This window comes from Suricata suricatta, chromosome X (assembly GCF_006229205.1).
Source record: "Suricata suricatta isolate VVHF042 chromosome X, meerkat_22Aug2017_6uvM2_HiC, whole genome shotgun sequence".
In the NCBI taxonomy this organism is placed as follows: Eukaryota; Metazoa; Chordata; class Mammalia; order Carnivora; family Herpestidae; genus Suricata; species Suricata suricatta.
In genome coordinates this window covers 84,967,636-84,995,293 of record NC_043717.1, presented here as the reverse complement: position 1 = coordinate 84,995,293, position 27,658 = coordinate 84,967,636, and positions in this window count along the sequence as shown.

Below are 27,658 nucleotides of genomic sequence, written 5' to 3'. Positions count from 1 at the left end.
ATGACACAGATATCCAATACAATCTTGAAAAAGAACAAAGTGAAAAGAATAAAATTTTCTGATTTCAAGGTGAGTATAAATCTAGACAAATAATACTGTTTGAGAGATAGATTGTTTTATTTGAATGGTGTTTGAGAATAGATTAATGGAACAGAGTAGAGAGATTAGATATACACCAACACATATAAGGTCATTTGGTTTTTAGCAAAAGTGCCAAAGCAATCCAGTGGAGAAAGGAAAATGTTTTAACAAAATGAGCTGAAATAAGTATATATTGATGGAGAAAAATGGGCATAATAAACTTTACATCACAGCACAAACTCATTAATTCAATATTAATAACAAACATAAAATAAAAATTATAAAGCTTTGAGGGGTACCCAGGTGGCTCAGTTCATGGTTCATGGGATCAAGCCCCGTGCCTGTCTTTGTCTTGACAGTGCAGAGCCTGCTTGGGATTCTCTCTCTCTCTCTCTCTCTCTCTCTCTCTCTCTCTGGCACTCTGCCTCTCCTCCATTCATGTTCTCTTTCTCTCTCCCTCTCTCTCTCTCTTTCTCTCTGTCTCTTTCTCTCTCTCTCCCTCTCTCTCTCTCTCAAAATAAATAAATAAACACTTAAAAATTATAAAGCTTTTAGAGAAAAAGAGGGGAATATTTCTGTGATTTCAGTATAGGCAAGATTTTTAGATGAGTTGCAGAAAGGAAATAACTATAAAAATATGATAAATTATACTTCACCAGAATTTTAAAATTCAGCTTATCAAAAGACACAGTTTAAATCAAGAGGAAAGCAACAAACAGTGAAAAATATTCTCAAAACATATAAGAGAATTTTATCTAGGATATATGAAGAACTCATATATCAATAATAAAAAGACAAAAACCTAATAAAAATGGTCAAAATATTTGAGCAGAACCTTCTCAAAATAAGACATACTATTGACTCACAAGCAACTGAAAAGTTTTCAGTATCATTTGTCCTCATGGAAATTCAATTTAAAGCCACAATGTGTTACCACTATACACATACAGTCTAAAAATAAAATTACTAAAAGCACCAAATGTTGGTGAGACTGTAAAGCGACTGAAACCCTCATGTTGTGGGTTGCAGTATAAAATAGTATAAGGATCTTACCTTATGACACAACAATTCCACCCTAGGTTTTTTTTCCAAAAGAAATAATTATATATTTCACAAAAAAAGCTTGCCCATGAATGTTCATAGCAGCTTATTTCAAAATAATCAAAACTGTAATCAGCTCATGTGTATATCAAAAGAAGAATGGATTAACAAATTGTGTTATCCATATGAAGGAAATATACCCATCCCCCTGAGAGTCCAGGTTGAAGTTGCCAGAGGGACGCTGAATAACAGCTATACAGATGCATTAGCTTTCAAAACATTATGCTGAATAAAAAAAAAAGAGGCAAGAGAGTATATATACTGTACAGTTCTATTTATATGATGTTCTAGAACAGGCAAAGCTATATATGTCGGTTTCCTCTTAGGGTGGTAGGGATGGAGATAAACTTGGAAATGCATAGGAAAATCTTCTGGGCTGATAATATTCTATACTTCCACAGAGACTTGACTTATACAGATCAATGTACTTGTCAAAACTCAGTGATTGCACTCTTAATATCTGTGTCTTTACTTGCATGTACATTTTACATCAAAAGAAAAATTACTGTAAACAAATATTGATCATTCTTGTTAATGACTGCACACTTACTGTGCTATAGTGATGTCTGCAACATGCTTTGATATTCTACAAAAATAAAATAGATTGATGGATGGATAGAAGAATGAATAAATGGATAGATATGTTATAAATCAAGTATAGTGAAGTGTTAATGGTAGAATCTAGATGGTGGTTATCTGGCTGCTCATTATAAAATTCTTTCATCTTCGCTGTATAAAAATTTGCATAATAAAACCTTGGAATAAAGGTAGTATATCTCAAATGCTTCTAAGAGACATGCCAACTTGCATAAGTGGATTACCCTACCCCAAATAGAAGCTAAGTATTTTAGATAGTACCAAAATTTGCTTTTTGTACAAAGATTTCTCCCAGTTAAGTTCAAGTCTATAGGTTGTAGATTTGAAACAACTGGTCTCCAATTAATGTGTTAGTGAAGCTAAAATTAGGAATTTTTTTTCTATCCTTCTTCACTCAGACACTACTGAGTCTTTGCTATAGGTTCTACACAATTAAGTACTACAGTCAAGGAACATGATTTTGCTTCGCATCACGGCTAATAGAATGGCTTTTTAAAAACACTAAATTTGGCACGTTTTTGGTTGGTATTATGATAATTGTGTGTCCTATGAACTGTTTGAATTATTTAAAAATCAAGGCTCATGAAAGATTTGGCAATGAAAGTACCGAAGATCTGAAGGAAGTACACCTATTCCACCGAACAACCAGGGTGAAGTTGTCAAAATAACACTGATTCTATCCAGGTATTTATGAGCTCTATGTCTCAGATTTAGGAGGTAAGAAATTGGAAAAAACTTTTAATTTGGACTTTTAAGTAGCAAGAGCAATAATGAGTAATTTAATCTGGGGTTTTAAGTATCTTGAACTTTAATATCTTTGGACATTAACTTTCTAGGAGAATTAATTCTTGAACTTTTATTTCTCCCTGGGAATTTGATAATGGGGCAACATATTCAAATATGGGTGATCTTATGGTTGGCATTTTATTGTTAGAGTATTTTAATAATGGCTTTTATTCAAAGTACAGAACCTTTGAGAGGATATGTTCCACGTAATGGCTGGACATAATTTCACGTGGAAAACAGAATAAGGCATAAACTTTGGCCTGGCTTCTGATTTATTTCAGAACTTTTTTGGAGGTAAAATCTATACTGACCGACAGCAGTCTCAGAAAGATCCCAACATATGAGTGGTTGGTACGGGAGAGTTAGCTTTGGAAAGGTTGGAACAGGACTGTCTTGAAAGACTGCTGATTTCTTCCACCTGAGGTAAATAGCCAAGCCACGGGGTAAACATAGATTTGATGGTTGAGGTTAATGAGTTAAAATTACAAAGGTCAAAAGACTAATTAAAGAACATGTTTCTTCCAGCCCTGATACCTTCTTCTATGTGGAGGAAAAGTAACTCATACCACAGGTTTGTCTTTTCTCCACATCCTCATGGACTTGGAATAACTTACGTGTTTAATAAATTCGGGAAGAATTAATTGGTTGTGCTTGGTCTGGTCCATTCAATTTCCCTTTCTTTTCCGGTTAGGCTGCACACAGAGAACACAGCATCTGCTAATGGAGGCAAGGGACAGTCCTGTCCTGGGCCAGCACTGTTAAGTCAGGTAACTGTTTAACTCTGCCTTAGTCTTTAGTTTTATTTCTCAATTTGTTCAGAAATTACAGAGGATTGAGAAGTGATGTTTATTGGGTCTACTCTTAAATACTGAGAAATGGGGTGCTGTCAGGCTTGACACATAATTGCCAATTTTAATATAATTTTGAATCGTAAGGGTGAACATCTCATATTCATTTCTTTTGTTCTTTCATTCATATACTCTGCCCATTTTTCTATTGCTGCTTCATATTTTTTCATTTTCTCATTTATTTATCTGATCGCCTTTTATATTAGTGAAATGAATTGCTTATCAATACACTGTACATATTTTTATTCAGTTTATCTTTTATCTTCTGACTTTATAGCATTTTTAGAGTCTCGATATATAAAAAAGTACTGAGCTTTTCTTTTTTGGATTTATAGTTTCCATGTCTTGTTTTGAAAAGTCTTATCTGAGATTATAAAAAATATTTTTTTGAATCATATGGAATCCTGTTTTATTTTAGGAATTTATTATTATTATTTATCAAAATGGAATTTATAACACTATAAAGCTTGAGACAAAAATACTAGTTTATTAATTTTTCCAAAAGAGCTAGTAAATTGTCTCAACAAAATTTATTGACTAATCCATTTTATTCCTGCTTATTTAGAATATACTGAATCCCCATGAACTTGTTTCTGACTTCTCTATTCTTTTCTATTATTTGTTCTATTCTTTTCTATAATTTGACTATTACCTAACTGATTTATAATAGACTTAGTCTTGCCTCATTATTCCTCTTATAATTTCCTTGTTGTTTTCACATATTTAAGATAACTTTTGACTCATTTTGTCATGACTAAAGGACAATAAAAATGTAAAAGTCTTACTAATATGGCAACAGAATCATATTTGATTTAATAACTAAATTAAAGAGGCTAAATATTTGGAATAGAATATCTTCTTAGACAACAACAAAGTATCCTTTCCATGTAAGTTTTGCATATTTTCTTATCAGTCATGAACATTTCATGTTAAATATACACGTAGACTCAGTTGATGTGCTATTGTAAAAAAGATGCTTCCTTTCATAATCTCTTGGAACTAGTTTTTATTTGTAGAAAAGATAATGGACTTTTGTGTATTAATTTCATAAACAGTCACCCTCCTGAATAATTTTGTTTTTAAGAATTTTTTCAGTTGATTTTCTTGCATTTTCAAAACATACAATCCCATCATTTATAAATAATAATTTTGTTTCCACTGTTCATTTGCCGAAATGATTTATTTTAGTCTAATTACATTGGCTAGTATTTACAAAACCTATCAAATTGATAGAGTGCTAGAAGACAGACTTCTTGTTTCTGATTTTAATGGGAAAGCTTCTAGGACATCTCTGCTGATGATAAATAAATTTCTATATGGTTTGTTTTTAATCAGTGATGGATATTGAATTATATTAAAATAATACTTTGTAATTCATTGGGATAACTAAGTTTTTCCTCCTTTGGCTTACTGATATGATAAGTAATAATGATTTTCTAAAACAGAACCACCCTTACATTTTTAAAGAAAGACTTCATTTGTCCATGGTTAATATATACTTAATTAACTGCCTGATTCTATTTCCTAATGTTATATTTGATATTTTAATCAAAATTATGTAGAGAGAGCAGTTTATAGTTTTTTGGGGGTGCCCTTTTGTATGTAGGTGTTGTCAGCATTATTATGATTTTGTAAAATTATATTAAAATTAAATTTTTCTAGATTTTGGTCTTGGAAAAGTTCATAGTATTCATATTTTATATTTATTAAAGTTTCACAAGAATTCATCTATTTAACAATTTTGGCTATATGCATTAAGGGGATGGGCATGACTTGAAATAGATACAATAGATGTTGGAAAGTTGCCAACATTATTAATCATCAAGAAAATGCAAATCAAAACCACAATATCATCTCACACCTGTCAGAATAACTATCATCACGAAGACAAGAGATAATAAGCACTGCACAGGATATGGAGAATCTACGGGAAACTTTATGCACTGTTAGTAGGAATGTAAATTGACACAGCCATTATGGAAAACAAAATGAACCGTACTAAAAAATTAAAAATAGAACTACGATATGATCCAGCAATCCCATTTCTGGGCATATATCCAAAGGAAATCAAAAGAGGGTATTGAAGAGATATCTGCATTCCCACATTTATTGCAACATCATTCAGAATTGCCAAGATACGGAAACAACCTAAGTGTTCTTCAGTCAATGAATGGATACATGAGATGTGATATACATACACATACAAACACATACATATGGTGTATACACACGCACACATATTTACACCATGAAATATTATTCAGGCATGAGAAAGGAGGAAATCCTACCTTGGCAACAACATGGATGATCCTGGAGAACTTTATGTTAAGTAAAGTAAGTTAGACAGAAAGACAAATATTGTATGATTTCTCTTACGTGTGAAATCTATGAGAGCTGAATTTGCACAAACAAAAAGGAAGACGGTGGTTGCCAGGGGCAAGGTGTCGGGGTAATAGGGAGATGTTGGTCAGAGTACAATCTTTCAGTTAGAAGATAAGTATGTTTTGGGATAACAGTACTGAACCATAAACCTGAAAGTTACTAAGAGAGTAGATCTTAAATGTTCTCACCTGCAAAAAGAAATGGTAATTATATGATGTGATGAAGATCTTAGGGAACCCTGCAGCAGTAAATATATTGCAAATATAAGTGCCTCACATCATACTGTATACCTTAAAGTTACACAATGTTATATGTCAATTACATTTTGCTGAGGTTGAGGAAATAAAAAAGGGATTACCTGGAATGGAGAGCAGTGAGCAGCAGTGATTATTTCTATTTCTGATTTTTTCTTTATGTATTTTAATGTTATTTCATTGCATAAAGATGCATGCTAGAATTTATTGTAGTATATACTCTGTACATCATGGGAAATGCTGTTAAAATCAACTTTGCTAGTAATATAATTTCTGAACTTTCTTTTACATAACATTTGTGTGTGTTTGATTTTTTGCAAACTTCTGATCATTTGAAAGGACTATATCCTTGAAATCTGAAATACCTGTCAATCTCTAGTTACTGATTTGTCAGCTTTAGGTGGTATTTATTGATACTCTTATTCATTCAATAAAAATTTATCGAGTGCATACTATATAGCAGGCACTATTTTAAGTGCTGTTTAGGTACTGGTGAAAAAAACACAAAATACTTGTCCTCAGAAAACTAACCTCTAGCTGTAAAAGGTGAGGCAAATTGTAATTTCAAGGTTGATCTATCTTTTCCTCCTCCACCTCTTAATTTTTGCTAGATGCATTACACATTTACATTGCCAATCACTATAACTTCAGGTCCTGTTTCCTTCTTCTTTTTTTTATTGTCAAGTTGGTTTCCATATAACACCCAGTGCTCATCCCAACAAGTGCCCTCCTCCATGCCCATCACCCATTTTCCCCTCTCCCTCACCCCCATCAACCCTTAGTTTGTTCTCAGTATTTAAGAGTCTCTTATGCTTTGCCTCACTCCCTCTCCTTAACTATTTTCCCCCTTCCCCTCTCCCATGGCCCTCTGTTAAGTTTCTCTGTTCCATATATGAGTGAAAACATATGGTATCTGTCCTTCTCTGCCTGTATATCCTGTTTCTTAATAATAATATCCATAAATCTTTGTACTTAATTCTATAATTATTTTCTTCAGTGATTCCTATAGATTCTTTGATATCCCAATCTCCATATTTACAAGATCTGATCTTCTTTGATCCATTGACTGGTTCAAGAAAATATTTCAAAACATACTTGTGTATACTATGAATTCACAGTCCTTTTTATGTTCACAGTATCTTTTGTCAGACATTTTATATGAGAACAATAACTTGGATAGGTATAAGATTTCTGAGTCATACAACCTGACACTCCACCTTCTTATTCTACTGCAACTTTACTCTGACACCAGATGTTTCTATGAAGTTCTGAAACCAGTCTGAATTTTTGTCCTTGTAGATGACTTTTTTCTGTGCCTGGATATATATGAAGACAGTTGCTTTATACTTAAAATTCAGTAAATTATGAAAAATATGTCTAAATTTAGTCTTCACATTATCAAATAGACTTTATTTTTAAAAGTTTTATTTATTTTTTTATTTTAGAGAGAGAGAGCTTCCATGCACGCAAATGGGAGAAAGAGGCAGAGGGAGAGAAAAATAGAATCTTAAGCAGGCTCTGGGCTTAGTGGAGCTTGATTGATGTGGGCTCAGTCTCATGACCCTGGGATCATGACCTGAACCAAATCAAGATTTGGATGCTCAACTGACTGAGCTACCCGGGCGCCCCTAAAACAGTTTTAGATCACATAAAAATTGAGAAGATTATACAAGGAGTTACCATGTACTCCATACAGTTTCCCGTATTATTAACAACTTGCCTTATTATGGTACATTTGTAAAATGAATGAGCTGTATTACTTGCATATTTCCTTAACTGCTATTGTATATAAATATATTATTATTAACTAAAGATCATACTTTATTCAGATTACCTTATCATTTACCCAATGGTCTTTCTCTGTTTCTGAACCTTTTTCACGTGAAGTCTAGTCATCATGTATATAAATGGTGTATATATATATATGTTATATAAATTTACCAAAGGGTATAGATACCCTTTGAATTCTCTTGGCTGTGACAAGATTTTGGAATTTGCTTGTTTTTAATGACTTTGATAGTTTTGAGGAATATTGGTCAGGCCTTTTGTAGAATGCCCCTCAATTAGAATTTATCTGATATTTTTCTCATGATCAGACTGTGGTTGTGTCCTCTTGCAGGGAAGCCCACAGAGATGCAGTTCCCTTATCAATGCATCATATCAAGGGTACATGCTATTAACACTGTTGATGCTGATTTTGATTATCTGGCTGAGGTAATTTGTAAGAATCATCCGATGTACAGGTACTCTTTCTTCCTTTTTCCTACACTGAACTTTTTGGAAGGAAGTCACTTTGCCTATATTTAAAAAGTGGGGAGTTATGTTTCACATTCTTGAGGGAGGATTAGCTACATAAATTATTTGGAATTCCGCATGGAAGATTTATCTATTCTATCACATTTATTTATATACTCAATATTAATGTAAGAAGTATGGAGTTGTGGATATTTATTTTATACTTTGGCTTACAATCCAATATTACTTATTTTATTAGTCAAATATCTTCCAATTTTGGCCATTGGGAGCTGTTTACATTGGTTCTTATGTCTCTTTGACATAATTCCATCAAAGTGGGCATTTCCCTTTTGAGATTCTGCTTGTTTTATGATACAACAGCACACTCTAGACTCGTTTTGTATATTTCCTATAATGGTCCAATATCAGTCATTTCTCCAAAAGTCTTGGAGAATGGAAATCAACCCCTGGGCACCTAATGCACTTGTTGCTACTTGCATTTCATTTCTTCTAGGATCTCTCAGATGACAAAGCAAGAAAATATGTGTAATAAATGTGTATCTCTATATATCTATGAATGTGTATCTATATATATCTATAAAAGTGTGTAACTGTCTATATGTATATTAAGCTGAATCTGAGTTCATATCGATGTCTCCAAACCTGATTACCATATGAATCATTCTAGCTTCATACGCTTACTGATATGGAAACTCCCACTCTAACAGTTAAAAACTTGGTTCCCACCACCCATCCTTTATTAAATTATTCAAGGACAATATAGTGTAAAGAAGTATGAAAATGGTTAACATGTATCCCCATGAGAAAGAATTTTACCAACTAGAGTGAAGTTCCTTTGTGTTTTCTTTTAGACCCCACTCATTTCTAAAGTTACTTATGGCAGTGCCCATCCTCCAAAACCCTTCAGTGAGATTGTTTCAAACACTTAAAATACATAGCTTGCATCCTCTCTTCGGATCTCCCAAATTTCTAAATATGTTTTTCAATTTTCATACATTAGGGTTCACTCTTCATGCTACAAAGTTCTATAGGTTTTGACATATGAATAATGTCGTGTATACATAATTAAAGTGTCACACAGAATAGTTTTGCCATCATAAAAATCTCCTGTGTTTCATCTATTTATTAACCCTTCCCCCCCACCCCCCGGAAACCACTGATCTTTTTACTGTCTCTGCAGTTTTGCTTTCTCCAGAATATCCTGTAATTGAAATCATATACTATGTAGGCTTTCAGAATGGCTTCTTTTACTTTGTAATATGCATTTTAAAAATGTATACATGTGTTGTCATGGCTTAGGCTTTTTCTTTCTTTTCTTAGTTGAATTTATTTGTTGCAGCCACAGTTGTTTATCAAGTGTCCCCAAGTATATTAGCCTTCAAACTATTTTTTTTAAGTAGGCTTAACACCCAGTAAGGAGCCCAGTGTGGGGAGTGAACTTACAACCTTGATATCAAGACCTGAGCTGAGATCAAGAGTTGGCTGCTTAACTGACACTGAGCCACCCAGGTGCTCTAGCCTTTAAACTTTTCAAACATGGAAATGGGTTGATCATTTAAGTGAATGATGCACCATAAAGTTTTATCTTTAAAGTAGTAAGATCAATAAGCAGAAATAGTCATCTAGACCCAACAGAGGTGCTGATTCTTAATTACCGGTACACTTGACCGTTGAACAATGAACGTTTGAACTGCACAGGTCCACTTATACGTAGATAGTTTTAGCTAAGTACAGTACTGTAAATATATTTTCTTTCTTATAATCTTGATAACATTTTTCTAGTTTATTGTAAAAATACAATAAATAACATATATGCCAAATAGGTGTTAATCGACTGTTTATATTCTTTGTAAGGCTTCTGGTGTATAGTAGGCTATTAGTAGCTGTTTTGGGGGAGTCCAAAGCTCTACACAGATTTTTGACTATGCAGGAATTGATGCTCCTGACCCTCAAGTTGTTCAAGGGTGAACTGTACTTAACGAGAGTTGACACATAGTAAATGCATAATACATATTTGTTACATGAAGAAAAATTTGGGCACTTTTGACTGCTTTAATAATAATAATAATAATAATAAAATTGTTAATATTTGAGCATTTACAATATGCCATGCAGTGTGCTAAGCACTTTACTTACATTATTTCATTTGACTCTAACATGATGAGGTTATTAACCACATTTTCCAGATGAAAAAAGCCAAAGCTCATTGAAGTTAAGTCATTTGCCCAGGGTCACATAAGCAATCAATACCGAACAGCTTCTTTCTTTTTATTTTTAATGTTTATTTATTTATTTTTGAAAGAGAGCACAAGTGTGGAAGGTGCAGAGAGAGAGAGGGAGAGAGGGACACAGAATCTGAATTAGGCTTCAGGTTTCGAGCTGTCAGTGCAGAGCCCAACATGGGGCTTGAACCCATGAACCATGCGATCATGACCTGAGCCACCCAGGTTCCCTACTTATTTCTTTTTAATGCTCAGTAGTATTCCATTGTGTGATGGTACCACGACTTATTTATTCATTCATCTATTGAAAAACATCTTGGTTGTTTGTGGTTTTCGGTGATCATAAATAAAATTGCTATCAATATTTACAGGTAAGTTTTAGTGTGGGCATAAGTTTGCAAATTGGTTCATAAATATCTAGGAGCAGGATTGCAGGATCATATGATAAGGCATTGTAAAAACCTACTAAGATACCTTTCAAAGTGAAAATATAGTTTATTATTTTGTATCTCCACCAACAACGAATGAGTTTCTGTGTAATCCATCAGAGAAAGTATTAGGTATTGTCAGGCATTTTGAGCATTTTTAGTTCGGTTTTTGTTTGCTTACTGCTGAGTTTTAAGTTTGCTTTGTACATTTTGGATACAAGTCCTTAGATAGGACTTAGATTAGATATATGCTTTACAAATATTTTCTGCTCGTCTGTGGCTTGTCTTTTCATTCACTTGAGTCTCTTGGAGGGGCACCTGGGTGACTCAGTTGGTTAAGTGTCCAACTCCTGATTTCAGTTCAGGTCATGACCTCGCAGTTTATGAGTTTGAGCCCTGCATGGGGCTCACCGCTGTCAGCTCAGAGCCTGCTTAGGATCCTCTGTTCCCCCCTCTCTCTCTGCCCCTCCCCTGCTCATATGCACACTCTCATGCAGGCTCTCTCTCTCAAAAATTAATAAAAACATTTACAAACATTAAAAAAATAGTCTCTTGGAGAGCAGAAGTTTTAAATTTGAATAAAGCCCAACTTATTAATTTTTTCTTTCATGGATCATGCTTTTTAATTAAGATAAATTTTATATAAAATTAACCATTTAAAGGAAAAAAGCACTGTGATAGTACCTTGAAAATGTTGCAAAACTGTTACCTTTATCTTGTTCTAAAATATTTCATCACTTCTAGAAGAAAATCCATAACCATTAAGCAGATTCCTTCCTCCCCTCAGCCACTGCAACAAATAATCTGCTTTCTGTCTCCAAAGATTTGTATAATTTGAATATTCTATGTATACAGAATTATACAATATATTTTTCTATTTTTCTTTTTTAAATAGCATAATATTTCCAAGGTTCATCAGTGTTATAGGATATACTTGTACTCCATTTCTTTTTACAATTGAATAATAATCCATTTGTATGAGTACACCACATTTTGTTTATCCATTCAGCAGTCGAAAAACATATGGGTTGTCTCTACCTTTTGGCTATTGTGAATGGTACTGTCATGAATATGCATATACGTGTGTTTGTTTGAATACCTGTTTTCAAATCTTTTGGGTGTATATCTAGAAGTGGAATTGCTGGGTCTTGTGGTAATTCTATGTCTAACTTTTTGAGGAAACACCAAACTGTTTTCCTCAGCGGTTGCACCATTTTACCTTTCCACCGGCAATACATAGGGGCTCCAATTTCTCCATTTCCTCAACATCGTTGGTTATCTCCCTTTTTAAAAAAAAATATAATCAAGTATGTCGGTATAAAGAGGCATCTCACTGTGGTTTTATTTGCATTTTTTAATGACCAGTGATGTTGACCATTACTTCATGTACTTGTCGGCCATTTATATGTCTTTAGAGAATGTCTATTCAAGACTTTTATGAATATTCAAATTGGATTGTTTGACTTTCTTTGTTGTTTTAAGGGTTCTTCATATGTTCTGGAACTAGAAACTTAACAGATATTTGATTTGCAAGTATGTTTTCCCATTCTGAAAATTGTCTTTTTACTGTCTTAATAGTGTTCTTTGATGCACAAAAATTTTAATTTTAATGAAGTCTATTTATTTCTTCTTTTGTTGTATGAGATGTTGGTGTCCCATTTAGGAATCCATTGCCAAGTAAAAGTTCATGTAAATTTACTTATATGGTTTTTTTTCTCTAAGAGTTGAACTCTGGATGTAAGGTTTCATGTCTGCCATTAATTTTGGAAAATTCTTAGCTATTATTACTTCAGATATTTTTTTGATCCATTCTTTTTTCCTGCTTTCTCCTTTTTTCTCCCAAATTACTCATATGTTAAGCATTTTGAAGTTCTTCCACTGTAATTGAATATTCTGTCATTTTTTTCATTCTGTCTTCTCTTTCAGTTTGGGAAGTTTCTATTGAGAAATTTTTAAGCTTACTAAATGGTTTCTCAGTTGTCTACTCTACTCATGAGCCCAACAAAGAGTATTCCTTTTTCATAATTTCTAAATATTTCCATATCTCTTTTTACTTTACTCATGTGATCTTGCATATTGTTTCCATTAGAGTCCCTACCATGTCAATTATAATTATTTAAAATTATCTGATAATTTAAAAAATCATGTCATGTATGAGTCTGGTACTTAGGCTTGTTTTTGTCTTTTCAGACTGTGTTTTTTTCTTTGCATTTCCCATGTGGTGTATTGTTGAAAGTCAGACATGATGCACTTGGTAACTAGAACTGAGATAAAAGAACTTTAGTGTGAGGTTTTAATATTAATCTACCTATGAATTGGGCTGTATTTAATGCTTCCTATAGCTTTAAGTGCCAGAGGGCTCAAATTCCTCAAGAGTCCTTATTTTTCTCTCTTTTCCAGTCTTCCGGTGTCCATATGAAGCCCTTCTCGACTAAGTCTGCTCTTTTCATTATAACCACTGTTATTATTCTGAAGCCCTGTTAATATGGTGCTAAGGTATGAGGATGGGGAATCATTCTTATCAAATCTCTATAATCTTATTATCAAATCTCTTAGTGGGCCTGAGTCCTTGAAGGTGGCATTTTGAAGTGTTTCTTAGTCATTTTTCTCTGGACTTATGTGAGACAAGAAGGGGGCTTGAGTTGGCTAACTGTCCCTTCCCATGGATCAGATAAAAATCTTGGTAAAGATTTACTTCCATTGGCAAGTTGGCCTTTGTTATGGAGAACCAAATTGTTGTATTTCAAAATGGTTACTTTTCTCCTCCCCATGTCTGAAATGAGATGGTATTTTTCTTGGACTCCCACCATGAGAACCCAGGAGAATTCCTAAAGATAAAACCCATAAAAAATGTAGGGACATCCTTAAGACTGTGCCTCAAGAAATTTCTCACTCTCAAGCTAGATCATGGCCTTTAACTATTTCTCAAAATTACCACTTTAGTTTTCCTACCAGATTATGACCGCAGTGGCTTCTTCTTCTCTAGGTAGGCTGATCTCTATATTTGTCTACTTCTACAGATTTGGGAGTGGCAATTTACCCTGTGACTTCAATTCTCTGATGGGTCCAAGAAAAGTAGTTTATTTTTGGTTTGTTCAGCTTTTTTCTTGCTGTAAGGATTGAAGTGATGACTTCTAACATCTTTATGTGTCTAAGCTAAGACTGACCATGACTTTTGAACTGCAAAGCATCATTTTTTGATCTGGAAATTGAAGTCTAAGTTCTTCTTCTATCACATACATGAATGTGTTTTTATATTGTTTTATCTTAAAAATATAAGATGAATTTCAGACATTTGAAATTGCTTTGATCTTATTTTACTCACAAATCTGCTTGTTTTTCTCAGGTCCTTTAATTATATCAATGGTTCCATTTGTAGCAGAAATATTCTAATTACTGATATGTCTAATATAGCTTTTATTTTTGATGGTTAATTTTTTCTTCATATTCCCCATAAAAAATGGATAATCACTTAACTTTCATGTATTTCATGTATTTGTTTCTTTATATCACTACTGACCTCATATCATATATAATTATATTTATCTATCTATAGATGATAGATGATAGGTAGATAGATAGGTATAATTTTATTCATTAGTCTCAATGTTCTATTTAATAACTTAAAATGGGTTTTTTTGTCAAGTATATTTTTCATATACTCTTGTTTACTAGGCTCCTTCCCCTTAATACCTCCCATTTCCTGCTCTGCTGTTTGTTCAAGATAAAAACAGGGAAGAGTAATTAAAATTAAAACAAAATGGGGATGAACAAGAGGAGCAAACCAGGTCAGCCACAAATTCAATTTGAATATGTTGTCTCAAAACAATATACTTTCATAGCACTTGTAGGTAACCATCTTCTAGTTGATTTTGTCATTTCCCTCTTTGGAATAAGTAAGTTATTCCTGTAGCAGGGAAATACAAGTCACAGTAAAGCAGCAGATATTACAGATTCTCCACAACACTTATCATAGACAAGAGCTTGAAAGAAATAAATATGGTGTGTCTATGCAAATACTTGACTACTTCAGTCACTTTTATCCCACCCATTCTGTGTAGACCTGAATTTTTAAAATATTTTTTTATGTTTTTTAAAATTTATTCTTGAGAGACAGAGAGAGACAGCACAAGCAGGGGAGAGAGAGAGAGAGAGAGGGAGATACAGAATCTGAAGCAGGCTCCAGGCTCTGAGCTAGCTGTCAGCACAGAGCCCGACATGAGACTCAAAACTACATACCATGAGATCATGACCTGAGCCAAAGCCGGATGCTTAACCAACTGAGCCAGCCAGGTGCCCCTAGACCTGAATTTTTATGGGGATAGACTCCATTTTCCTTGAATTACACCCATTGTCATAGTCCTTGCCTAAGAAATTAAAGAATCATTAATTACTTGTTTTAGGATCCATAATGTACGTTAGAGAAAACATTTCTTTTGTGACACCTACAGAAATATATATGTATTAAATATTAGCTTCACAGATTAGTCCAAATTTTACTCTTACATTTCTTTCATATCTCCAGTTTCATGCTTTAGCTGTTACATATTTTTATTGAAGAGTTTTCTCTTCTACTCTTTGTTATTTACTGGTTTTGGTTTGCTTTAGTGAGAATAATAGATTGTGTATGTATGATATAGTTTGCACAAAATGTACAAATTTAATGAGTGCACTGTTCATTGAGTTTTAATAAATTCATACACAAATGTAAACACTACCACAATTGAGACAGAAAATTTCCATCATCTCTAAAAGTTTTCAGTGTATCCTTCCCAGTCAGTTCTTATTCTTAGCCCCTTTCCCAGGGAAACTGATCTTCCTGTCACTACAGATTAGATATATTCTACTTACAGTTTTATATAAGCAGAACCATACAGTATGCATTCTTTTGTATCTGGTTTCTTTCATTTGTATGCTGTTTGAGATTTAGTTGTATTATTACATTTATCAGCAATATGTTCTTTTTTCTGAGTAGCATTCCATTTTTTTAACATTTATTTATTTGAGAGAGAGAGAGACAGAGAAAGCACACGCACAAGGAGGGGAGGAGCTGCAGAAAGAGAGAGAGAGAGAGAGAGAGAGAGAGAGAGAGAGAGAGAGAGAGAGAGAGAATCTGAAGCAGGCTCCAGGCTCCGAGCTGTCAGTGCAGAGCCAGACACAGTGTTCAAACCCACCAACCATGAGATCATGACCTGAGCTAAAATTGTCGCTTAACCTACTGAGCCACCCCGGTGCCCCAGTAGTATTCCGTTTTAAAGATTTATTATAATCAGTTTCTCAAATCTGTTGATGATGATTTATTTTGTTTCCAGTCTTTGATGATTAGGAGTAAATCTCCTATGAACATCTATAGATAAGTCAGTGTGGACACACACTTTCATTTCTTTTAAGTAAATACCTAAAAGTGGAATTCTGGGTCATATAGTAACTATATGCCTAACTCTAAAAAAACTGCCAACCTGTTTTCAAAAATTGCTGTACCTTTTTACATTTCTACCAGTAATACATGAGAGGTCCAGTTGTTCCACATCCTTGTCAACACTTAATATTTACCATCTTTTAAATGTTAGCTGTTAGACTGGAAGCACATTGGTATCATATCGTGGCATTGATTTGGATTCCCTTAGTTACAAATGATGGTGAGCTTCTTTTAATGAGCTTCTTTATATGACTACTTTGTGAAGTATCTTCAAATTTTTTGCCAGTTTTTAACTGGGCTGTTTATCTCCTTATTGATTTATAAAAGTTCTTTATATATTCTTTTTTTTATTTTTTAATGTTTGTTTATTTATTTATTTATTTATTCTTGCAAGAGACAGAGGGTGAGCAGGGAAGGGGCAGAGAGAGAGAGGGAAACACAGAATCCAAAGCAGCCTCCAGCTTTAAGCCGTCAGCACAGAGCCTGACATGGGGCTCAAACTCATGAACTGTAAGAGCACAACTTGAGCCAAAGTCACTCAACTGACTCAGCCACCCAGGTGCCCCCGTTCTTCCTATATTCTTGATCAGAGTCTTCTGCCAAATATTTCTAAATTCCTGGAGTAACATTTTTTCTGAAGTATATTTTTACATACCATTGTTTACTATGCTCTTTTTCACACATCATTCAATTTATTGCCTGCCCTGATCTTTCCCCATGATAAAAATCAGGAAGAGCAAGAGCAGTAAACACGGCTAGCAGAACTTCAATTTGAGTATATTGTCACAGATTTTCATACATTGTCCTATAATCGATTGTGTATCCATCTCCCTCACTAAATTATGTTTCTTGAGAGTAATTATGATAAATAAATAAATAAATAAATATCTGCAGGCAGATCTCCTGGCATCCATTTCTTGCCAGTTGATGGAATAAAGTAATTCAGTCAACAGGGGCCATTAAACAATTAGGATTTGGACTTCACATCCAAGTCTTCACATTAAGATGACCCCTACCATAAAAGAAATTCTACTTAATGAATTTATCATGGATGCTTATTATACCTGGGTATAAATTCTGGGTAACAGAAATTGCCTTAAAAGCTCTATTTTCCTAGGAGATATTTGGACCACCTCTTAGGGGAAACTTCTTAACATAATGTGATTAAAAAGTAATTATTATAAAATTCTGCATTTTATTCAAGAAGGTATTTACGAGTGCCTGGGTGGCTCAGTTGGTTAAGTGTCCAACTCGATTTAGGCTCAGGTCATTATCTGATAGTTGGTGAGTTCGAGTCCTGCATTGGGCTCTATGCTGACAGCAGAAAGCCTGCTTTGAGATTCTCTCTCTTTCCTTCTCTCTCTGCCCCTCCCCTGCTTGTGTTCTCTCTCTCTCTCTCTCTCTCTCTCTCTCTCTCTCTCTCTCTCTCTTTCTCTCTAAATATTATATTATATTCAAAGAATATATCAATAAATGATGAAGGTGATGATGGTGATAATAACTATTACCAAGTGAGCTATTTTTATTTATACCGCCAGATTAGGAGCAAGCAATTCTAGAACTTAATTTGATACATTAAACTCGATGGCAATGCAGACTAGCTTTACAGCATTTTTAACAACTCACATGTAGTCAGTTTGGTTCTCTGAAATGTCAAAGATAATTTTTTTCAATTAGCTATTAAATTTATATATATATAAGAAAAGAATTTGCTTTTGAATTTGCTTTGTTAAGAGTGTTGTGAAAATTGCTTTTCATTTCAATAATAACAATAACCCACTGCAAATTATGGCCCAATATCACGCAAAGAGCAAAGTTAGAGAACATAACACCATGGGAGGTGGGCTGAGATTTGTTTGCAACAAAAATAAATGCTTGAGCATTACAAAAGCAATTGGAACATTTCTTAAAGGCCAGTAAGTATGACCTGGCTATTAATTTCTACAAAATGTCAACTAGCAAAATAACATGAACTCCAGGAGAAATAGGCTGGCAGAATCGAATAGGCTCCTTGGAGGCCATTGTAACTCTATTGTATTACAAGGATCATTATCATCTTGCCTGACCAAGATTGCTCATCTAAATAGTTACAAAGAAACCCAATCTCTTCCACACCGGTTTCAAGATGTACCAAGAGGGAAAATATTTATCTCAGTGAGACTTTTTATACTCTTGTGATACTTTACCCATACCCTTTCTCCTTGTACCAAATGTTAAAAAAATGATCGAAAGCTAAATAAAGAATATTATCTTATGGGTACTTGGCTGGCTCAGTTGGTAGAGTGTACAACTCTTGCTCTTGGGGTTGTGAGTTTGAGCCCCAAGTTGGGCATAGAGATTACTTAAAAATAAAATAAAATAAAATATATAAAGATATTATTTTTGTGTAAAGGAGGCTGGGTAAAAATATAGGCCCGAGTTGATCAATTTGTTCCCCACAGCACATAACTACAAGCAGTTATATGGAACTGTGTAGAGCAAAGACCAAACGGAATGACTGGATTTTTAGCTCTTTTATTGAACATATTGGCATTGTAATGACACAAGCTCACTGCAAGGGTTCTCTTTGTTTTCTAACACCAGAGTCTAGGATAGAGTATGGAGTCAACAGATTATAGCTACTGTTAAAGAGAAGTTTCAAAACTTTATGGTCCCTATGGGGGTGGGAGGGGAAAAAGTTATTGGTCACTATGTTTCTAAATCCCAAATCCTCATTTATCCTGATATCTAGCCCAGATAGTAGAAAAAATTCCATTTAATCATTCAACAGACACTGTCTTAATGCTTCATATGTGCTAGAAAATAAGCTGGGCACTGGGAATAAAATAATGACATAATTTGTGTACTCAAAAGAATCACAGGCTATTATCTCCCATCTACTTTTTAAGTAGAATACTAGGGTTAAATGTACCATGTTATGGGGACAGTAGATGGGAGAGTGAGGGAAAAGGGCATGTTTTCTACAGGAGGCAAGAGGCATATAATAAGGAGTGTTAAGTAGAAGAAAATCATCATATTTATGTTTTACAAAGGTCAATCCGTTGGCAATATGAGATACTAATTGCTGAGGGTTAGGCTACTGGTAGAAATGGGTATTGCAAAGCTTCAAAAAAGAGAAAGTATTGGCCTGGTGTAAAAAAGTAACTCTGGGAATGTATATAAAAGAATAGAGATGAATGAAAAAACATTCAAGAGGCAGAATTAAAGGATTTAGTAGTTCATTAGATACATAGAATTTGGGAGTGACTTCTTAGTTTCTGATAGGGGAACCCCAGAAATCTTACCCAGCTAGTGTTATACTGCTTTATCCAAGATTATTTCTTTGAAGAAAGCACACTTGGGGGGCATGGTAAATATCAATGTTAATATTGGGAAAGCAACTGACTTCCTTTAATGACCATTTAAAGAACACTCATTCATAAATAGGTTCAAAGTAAATTGAGATTGTTTCCATTTTGGATATTCTACAATATAACCTCTTCCATTTTGGTGTATTATATTGCTCTCTGCTTATTTGGACTGGTTTTTATTCAGCTATAATTTACTATATTCTAGTTCCTAGGAAGATTCGTTTTTTCAATATTTGGAGATGTGATGAGGAAGCCTTTCTCCCTCCCCATAAAGAATTAACAAACTCAAGATCAGAAGAATGTGTTGATAATTTGTTAGGAAGGAGCATTTTCACCATCCTGCCTGTTAGCACCCACTTCATTACACTCGTTTTATTCTTGGAAATAATTCCAGCCCTAATGGAGTCATAATGGAGGGTAGCATGAAGAAGTATGCATTGCAGTGGGGTGCCTGGGTGGCTCAGTTGGTTAAGGGTCTAACTTCGGCTCAGGTCAGGATCTCACCATTTGTGGGTTTGAGCCTTGTGTCAGGCTCTGTGCTAACAACACAGAGCCTGGAGCCTGCTTCTGATTCTGTGTCTCCCTCTCTCTCTGCTCCTCCCCTGCTCACTCTCAGTCTCTCAAAAATGAATAAACATTAAAGAAAAAAAAGAACCTGACTCATGATATATGCTCAGGTCATAATCTCACAGTTGTGAGATAAAGCCTCACATCAGGCTCTGCACTGAGGGGAGCCTGCTTGGGATCCTCTCTCTCTCTCTCTCTCTCTCTCTCTCTCTCTCTCTCTCTCTCTCTCTCCCTCTCTCTCTCTGCCCCTTCCCCTCTCTCTCTCTCTCTCAAAATAAATAAATAAACTTAAGAAAAATAAGGATGCATTGCAGAGGAGACAAATTATATTTAAAATTAGTTATTTCTTAGTAAAGATACCATTTAATACAACTGATGTAGCTTCAGGAAAATTTTTCAAAAAGTAGGATATTTTATACTTTTAAGTGTACACCAGAGTCTGGCCTTAATATGTGACAAAATACATATACAATCCTCACAGCTCAATAAAAACTTATGAGGCCTCTTTGTATCAGTAAAGGACAAGTCATGATTATAAGCTTATATTAGTGCTTGTTAATTAGTGGCATTTCTAACATAAAGAGTAAAAGTGTTGAAAGTAGAAAAAATTGTATATAGCAGCCTTGGTTGAGACTCAGTTCATGAGACCATGATTATAGGAATACAGAGAAACCTAGCTTCAATCTAGGGAAATTAAGGGAATTCCCAGATGTGATAGAATGGTTATTGTGGTTCCTACTGAAATACCACAGACAAATTTCTACGCCTTCAAAGGTTCATTTCAGTCTGGACATTATGTCTGAGTTCTAGAGCAGAGCAAGCTCTAGAAATAAAGACATTTCAGGCCTTATAACTACACTATGCAGTGAGAACTATGTCTATCCCTATTTTACAGATGAGGAAACTACAATGAAAAAAGAGGTTAAATCCAAGGTCTTATACCTAATAATTATTATAATAAGAATTTAAACCTCAGTTGTTTGATTTCCATGTCGGTGTTCTAAAACACTACACTATGCTGCATGTCAGGGAGCGATCTTATATTTTATATTTATATATCATATTCAGGAGTGATTCTCTCATTTTTTTAAGTACAATATGAAGAAAAGGGGAGAGAGGTGATTTCACTTTAAATTACTTTTCAGTCATCTACACCGAGGCATTGGTTCATTCATTCAATAAGCAATTGTTGGACATCTATGCTATGCCAGTTGCATATGGAGATTTGAGAAGATACATTTTTACAAAGCATACCATTTATCAGGTAACATCAGATACGACTCATCAGTTTCTATCGTCTGCTATAGTCTTTTCTGCTTTTCCAATGCATATAAACTAAGCATTGAGGAGAATCTGAACATGTGAAGAAGAGACTGTGTGTATGCTATCCCAGCAAGCACAGCCACATGAAACTTTTTAAAAGCCTGAAACAGTAAAATTGTATATGATGCAGTGGAAATATTAGTAATAGCATTTTGGTGTGTATGACATATGGGATTTATAAATGGGGTCATTAAGAGAGGGCTCAAAGTCAGCGGGGGCATTGAATTCTCGACTAAAGGGATGCACACTGTCCCCTGGGGCCAATGCACAATGACCAGTTATGAGAAGAAGTGAAATGTTGAGAGTTTGGTGTTTAGTTGTTTTGTTTTGTATGTCATTTTGACTCTGTGTATAAGGCTGGAAGTAGGTGGGGGAAAATGGGAAAATTATGAGACTATTGCAGGGGTGAAGTGATGTGAACCTGAAGCGAATGGTAGCAAAAATGGAAAGATAAGATTAGAGGTGGAAGAATGGTAAAGATGTTAAAGCTCTTATAAGATACTACCTATTCTGAGACAGCCTGTGTATTGGAAACGTGATGCATACTGCAGCCTGGCAGACTCAGTTTTGTTCACCTCCCTACCAATTATGTAACTTTGTACAAGTTATCTAAACTCTCATATGTCTAAAACTGAGAGGTAGGAAATTCTCAATTCATGTTAATTTCCTTCTCTCTTCCCTCTGACTTTTCATTCGAAAGATAACAACATGAGACAGTTGAGCATAAGTATTATAATCTACGTTTATAATGTAAGTGTGATAGGAATTTAGAGATAAGAGAGTTCCAAGGGATAGGGTAATCATTCAATGAAGTGATATTCTATCCTGGGGTGTAAACAGTATTGGACCAGGGGAGGGACAAGGGAATGGGAGATTAGAGCTAGAGGTTTCAGACATTTTATTTCATATTTTGGTAGGTACAATGAAATCAGCAGGTCCTAGCAAAGTATCATACAAGGCTACAAGAAGGGTCAACATTGACAGGAGATTTTCCAACTGGAAAAACTGGATTTTCATTTGTTCTTTTTGTGGAACCAAGAAAGCTAAACACAAAAGTCACCAGTTGGAAGGAAAATTTATGAATTTGTTTTTTGTATACATTAAAAATGACGTATCTGAACATCCAAAGCAACTTGGTAAGGGGTTATAAGTTTTTGGTAGGCTTTTTACTAAGTTCTCATCAAGATAGTCAAAATAATTCAAAAAGACACAAAAACTGATAACCAATACCTTTTATAAGCTAGAGGAGGACCATATGGATGTTGAAACAGGGTGATGTCGATTTGGTAAAATGCCAAATTGAAGCAAGTCAAGATTTTATTTATGGCCGGGCCAAACCTGGTCTCTTGGTCTTAAAGAGAAGAAAATGGCCCCAAACAAAGGCTGCAGTGAGATTATATAGACAGAATACTTCATTATTTACTTAACCAATTACATTCACAGCATTCCATGGTAGCCAATTACATTGTGACACACAGATGCTAGTTTTGGCGGGAACCTATCAATTTAAAATTCTTTGTTCTTTTAAGATGACCAATCATAGTTAGACAGTTACTAAGTGAATTTTCTTCATGTAGGCATGGTCTTGGTCAGATCTTAGCAACCAGGAGTGTTTAGCAACAAGTTATCTATCTATTTAGCAAGCTGGTGAAGTTACAGAACCAAGATGAGGCAGTTAACCTATTACATTCCAGAAGTTAACCTACTACAGAGCTAAATAGTAGACTGGAAGGCTCTAAGCTCTCTTCTCAACAATATTAAAACAAACAAACATAACTGTCTGGATCTGTCTGCAAAACAAAGGTTTATTGGGTACCTGTGTTCTAACCTATATGAGGGATACCTGAAAGACTGATGTATGGTGTTTGACTCTGGCCCTACTTCAGAAGTCAGACAGGAAAAGCAGTGGGCACTGCCAATAAAAGTTGGCGATGACTTGGGCTCAGATCATAAGCTCACCTTTCTGTGAGTTCCGCCCCACATTGGGCTCTCTGCTATAAGTGTGGACCCTGCTTCAAAGCCTCTGTCTCCCTCTCTCTGCCTTTCCCCTGCTCATGCGCGCACATGTTCTCTTACTCTCTCAAAAATAACTAAACATTAAAAAAAAAAAGCTGCAAGGTGAGCTATAGACCACCCTTTACCCCCGCCCTGTGATGCTTGGAACAAAAGATTATTGGTAAATACGTGATACAGATCATTTAAGGCATAAGGTGAGACTGTGGGAAATTAGCTCAAAAGCAACAGTGTATAGGAGGAAATTTAGAAAGTCACATACATCTCCGATAATATACATGCTCAGGAAACACCTGAGGAGGTCTTAGGCTTTCACCTTGGGCAGATCCCCAGGTGAGCAAGTGTAGCTAAGTGCTAAAAGAGTGTATCAGCACAGAGCCAATCTGCAAAGACTGGGGGAGGTTATTTATTTTCTTTTTGTTTGTCGGCTTCTTTCTTTCTTCTTTTTTTTTTTTTTTTAATTTTGGTGTCTTGTTTATTTTACTTCCTGCTATTCAGGGAAATCTCTGTCAAAAGATTAGCTGAACATGAGGTAAAGGAAGAAAGACTTCGAGTATCAAATACAACAAGGAATAGTTTTGCAAAATAATTTGGAAAATCACAAAGCAAATGGACTACTAATGCTTTCAGTAATCAAAAGAAAGAAAGTGATTCATTTGGTTGAGAGTCTGACACTTGACTCAAGTTCAGGTCATGATCTCATCACTGTAGGATCAAGCCCTGCATTAAGCTCTGTGCTGACAGAGCCCCTCCCCTGCTCATATTCTCTCTTGCTCAAAATAAATTGAAAAACAAACAAATAAATAAATAAATAAAAAGAAAGGAAGCAAATAAGCAAGAAAGAATAAAAACAGCAAACCCTGGGGAAGGAAGAGAACCCAATTTTCAGAGTTACCCTTTAAAATAGTCAAATGACTAATTTTCAATAAAAATTTTAGGATATATACAGAAAACTGACTGTGGCTCAGTGAAAGGAACAGATTAAATTGATAGAAACCATCTCATTTCAATCTTCAATATATATTTGCTGAAACAATAAACTACCAAAGAATGAATAAAGAAACTAAAATCCATGACAAAGAACTGGCTATGATAAACATTATGCAATAAACAAGACAAATAGAAATTTGAAAACCAGAATAAAGTGGGTGGTTTTTATTGGAAAGTGTATTTTAACAAAAACTGTTGACTGAAGGTGGTTTCCAAATCTTCCCAATTGTATCTACTAACTGGTCTGCTATGATTTTCTAAGAGCTAACATGTCCATCTCCCCACATTTTAAAGTGCCAATGAATTTCATAAGCACATTCTATCAAACTTTCAAGGAGCAGAAAATCCCAATATAATTAAATTTTAAGAGAACATAGAAAAATAAGGAAAGTAGCCAAATGATACTTTTATTTTTATCTGTATCTGTAAAAAAATAGAATGAAAAGGAGAGTCTAATTTGCATGAAGCAGAAATCATCTATAAAATAAAAATATAATTCAAAAACTGTGGTAAAATAATCCACCAAAATCAAGTGATTTTGTTTGCATTATAGAAATGTAAAAATCGTTCACTATTATAAAATGTATTAATATAATTCACCATATTAAGCATAAAGCAGGAAAGAGCACACTGATTTCAATAAATTCTAAGAAGCTATTCAATAAGAGCTAAACTTCATGAGTAGAATGATAAAAGTAAAGAAAGGAAGCAGATAAGCAAGCAGATGAAAGAAAGAATATCTTTAGTAAATAGCGAAATAGTAATGGGTATGTTTTAATTATATATATATATATATATATATATATACACACACACATATTATATATGCACATATAAATAACAGATGCTTATATGCATATGTATATCATATCATGCTTAATGGTGGAGAACTATAATTGCTTTATATTAAAGACCAGAATTAGGCAGAAGGACTACCACCATTACTATTACTTAAATGTTTCCTGGAACATTGGCTAATGTAACTATCCAAGAGAAGAAAAAGTGACGGGGCACCTGGGTGGCTCAGTCAGTTAAGCATCCAACTCTTGATTTTGGCTCAGGTCATGATCTCACAGTTCCTGAAATCAAGCCCCACATCAAATGTGGGGCTTGGGATTCTCTCTTTCCTTCTATCTCTACCACTCATCTGATCTCTCTCTTAAAAATAAATAAACATTTTTAAAAAGTGACATAAATATAATAAAAGTGTGGATCAGATACGAAAACCTATAATTTTGTAATTGTGTTCTTGGACTACCCAAGTGTTAGGGACTGAATAGCGGCCCCTCAAATTTCATATGTTTAAGCCCTAACCCCCAATGGAGCTGTATTTGGAGATACGACCTTTAAAGAGGTAATTAAATTTAAATGAGGTCATAAGGGTGGGGCCTTAACCCAATCTAACTGGCGCCTTTATAATAAAAGAAAAAGAAACTGAAGTTAAGATGTGTAAATTTATGTATTGTATCAAATTATCAAATTTTTAAAAGATTTGGTTCATTTTTTCATCAAAAATTCTTTCTGCCCATGATTCTCTCTCCTCCTCTCATTGGACTCATATAATGTAATACTGGTGGGTTTGATAATGTCTCACAGATCCCATAGAATGGTATACGTGTTACAAGTCATGAGCCTACATTGAAAAATGATAATCACCCAAAGTCCATAGTTTACCTTTGGGTTTACTCTTGAGAGCGTCCTTTCTATATGCTTAGACAAATATATAATGCTTTGTATCCACCATTATACAATCATCCAGAGTAGTTTCACTGTCCTAGGAATTCCATGTGTTCCACCTACTCATCCTGAAAAACTCCCTAACCCATGTGACAAAGGATCTTTTTACTGCCTCCATAGTTTTGTTTTTTCTAGAATACCATGTAGTTGGAATCACACAGTATATACAATTTTCAAATTTGTTTCTTGCACTTAGTAGTATGCAGTGAAAATTCCTCCATATCTTTTCATGGCTTAATAGTTCCTTTCCTTTCAGTGATAAATAATATTCCATTGTTTGAATATATAACTATTAATTCACTTACTATAGAATATTTTGGTTCCTTCCATGTTTGGGCAATTATCAAAGAAGCTGCTATAAACATTCATGTACAGGTTTCTGTGTGGACAGATGTTTTCAACACCTATGGGTAAATGCTAATGAATATGACTATTGGATTGTATAGTAAAAGTATGTTTAGTTTTGTAAGAGACCATTGAACAGTCTTCTAAAGCAACTGTGCCATTTTGCATTCGCACCAGAAATGAATGAGAGTTTTCCTTGCTCTACATCCTTGCCAGCTTTTGGCAGTGCCAATGTTCTGGATCTGGGCCATTCTAATAGGTATGTATTGGGACTTTCTTGTTGTTTTAATTTGTATTTCCCTGAAGACCTATGATGTGAAGGATCTCTTCATATGTTTATCATATGGGTATCCTCTTTGGTAAGGTGTCTGGTAAGATCTTTGGCCCATTTTTGAAGTGTGTTTTTGGGATTTTTTGTTGTTGTTGTTGTTGTTGAGTTTTTGGAGCTCTCCATTTATTGTGAGTAAAAGTCCTTTATCAGATATGTCTCCTGCAAATATTTTCTTCTACTCTGTGGCTTGTTTTCTTTTTCTTTTGACCCTTTTGAAATTATGCATTTTAATAAAGTCCAGCCTATCAATCACTTCTTTCATAGATCAAGCTTTTGGCGTTGTACCTAGAGAGTTATCACCTTGCCCAAGGCCATCTAGGTTTTCTCCTAGAGTTTTGTCTAGAAATTTTAGAGTTTTTGTTCTACATTTAGGTCTAGGATCCATTTTGATTTAATCTTCATAAAGAGTGTAAAGTCCGTGTCCAGATTCCTTTTTTGCATATGGGTGTCCATTTGTTCCAGCGCCTTTCATTGAAAAGTGTATCTTTGAGGATGTGTCGAGTAGGAGATTGCTGCGTTGGAGGTCTAGGAGGTTTTTCCCTACTTTCTCCTCGAGGGTTTTGATGGTTTCCTGTCTCACATTCAGGTCCTTCAGCCATTTTGATCTTATTTTTGTGTATGGTGTAAG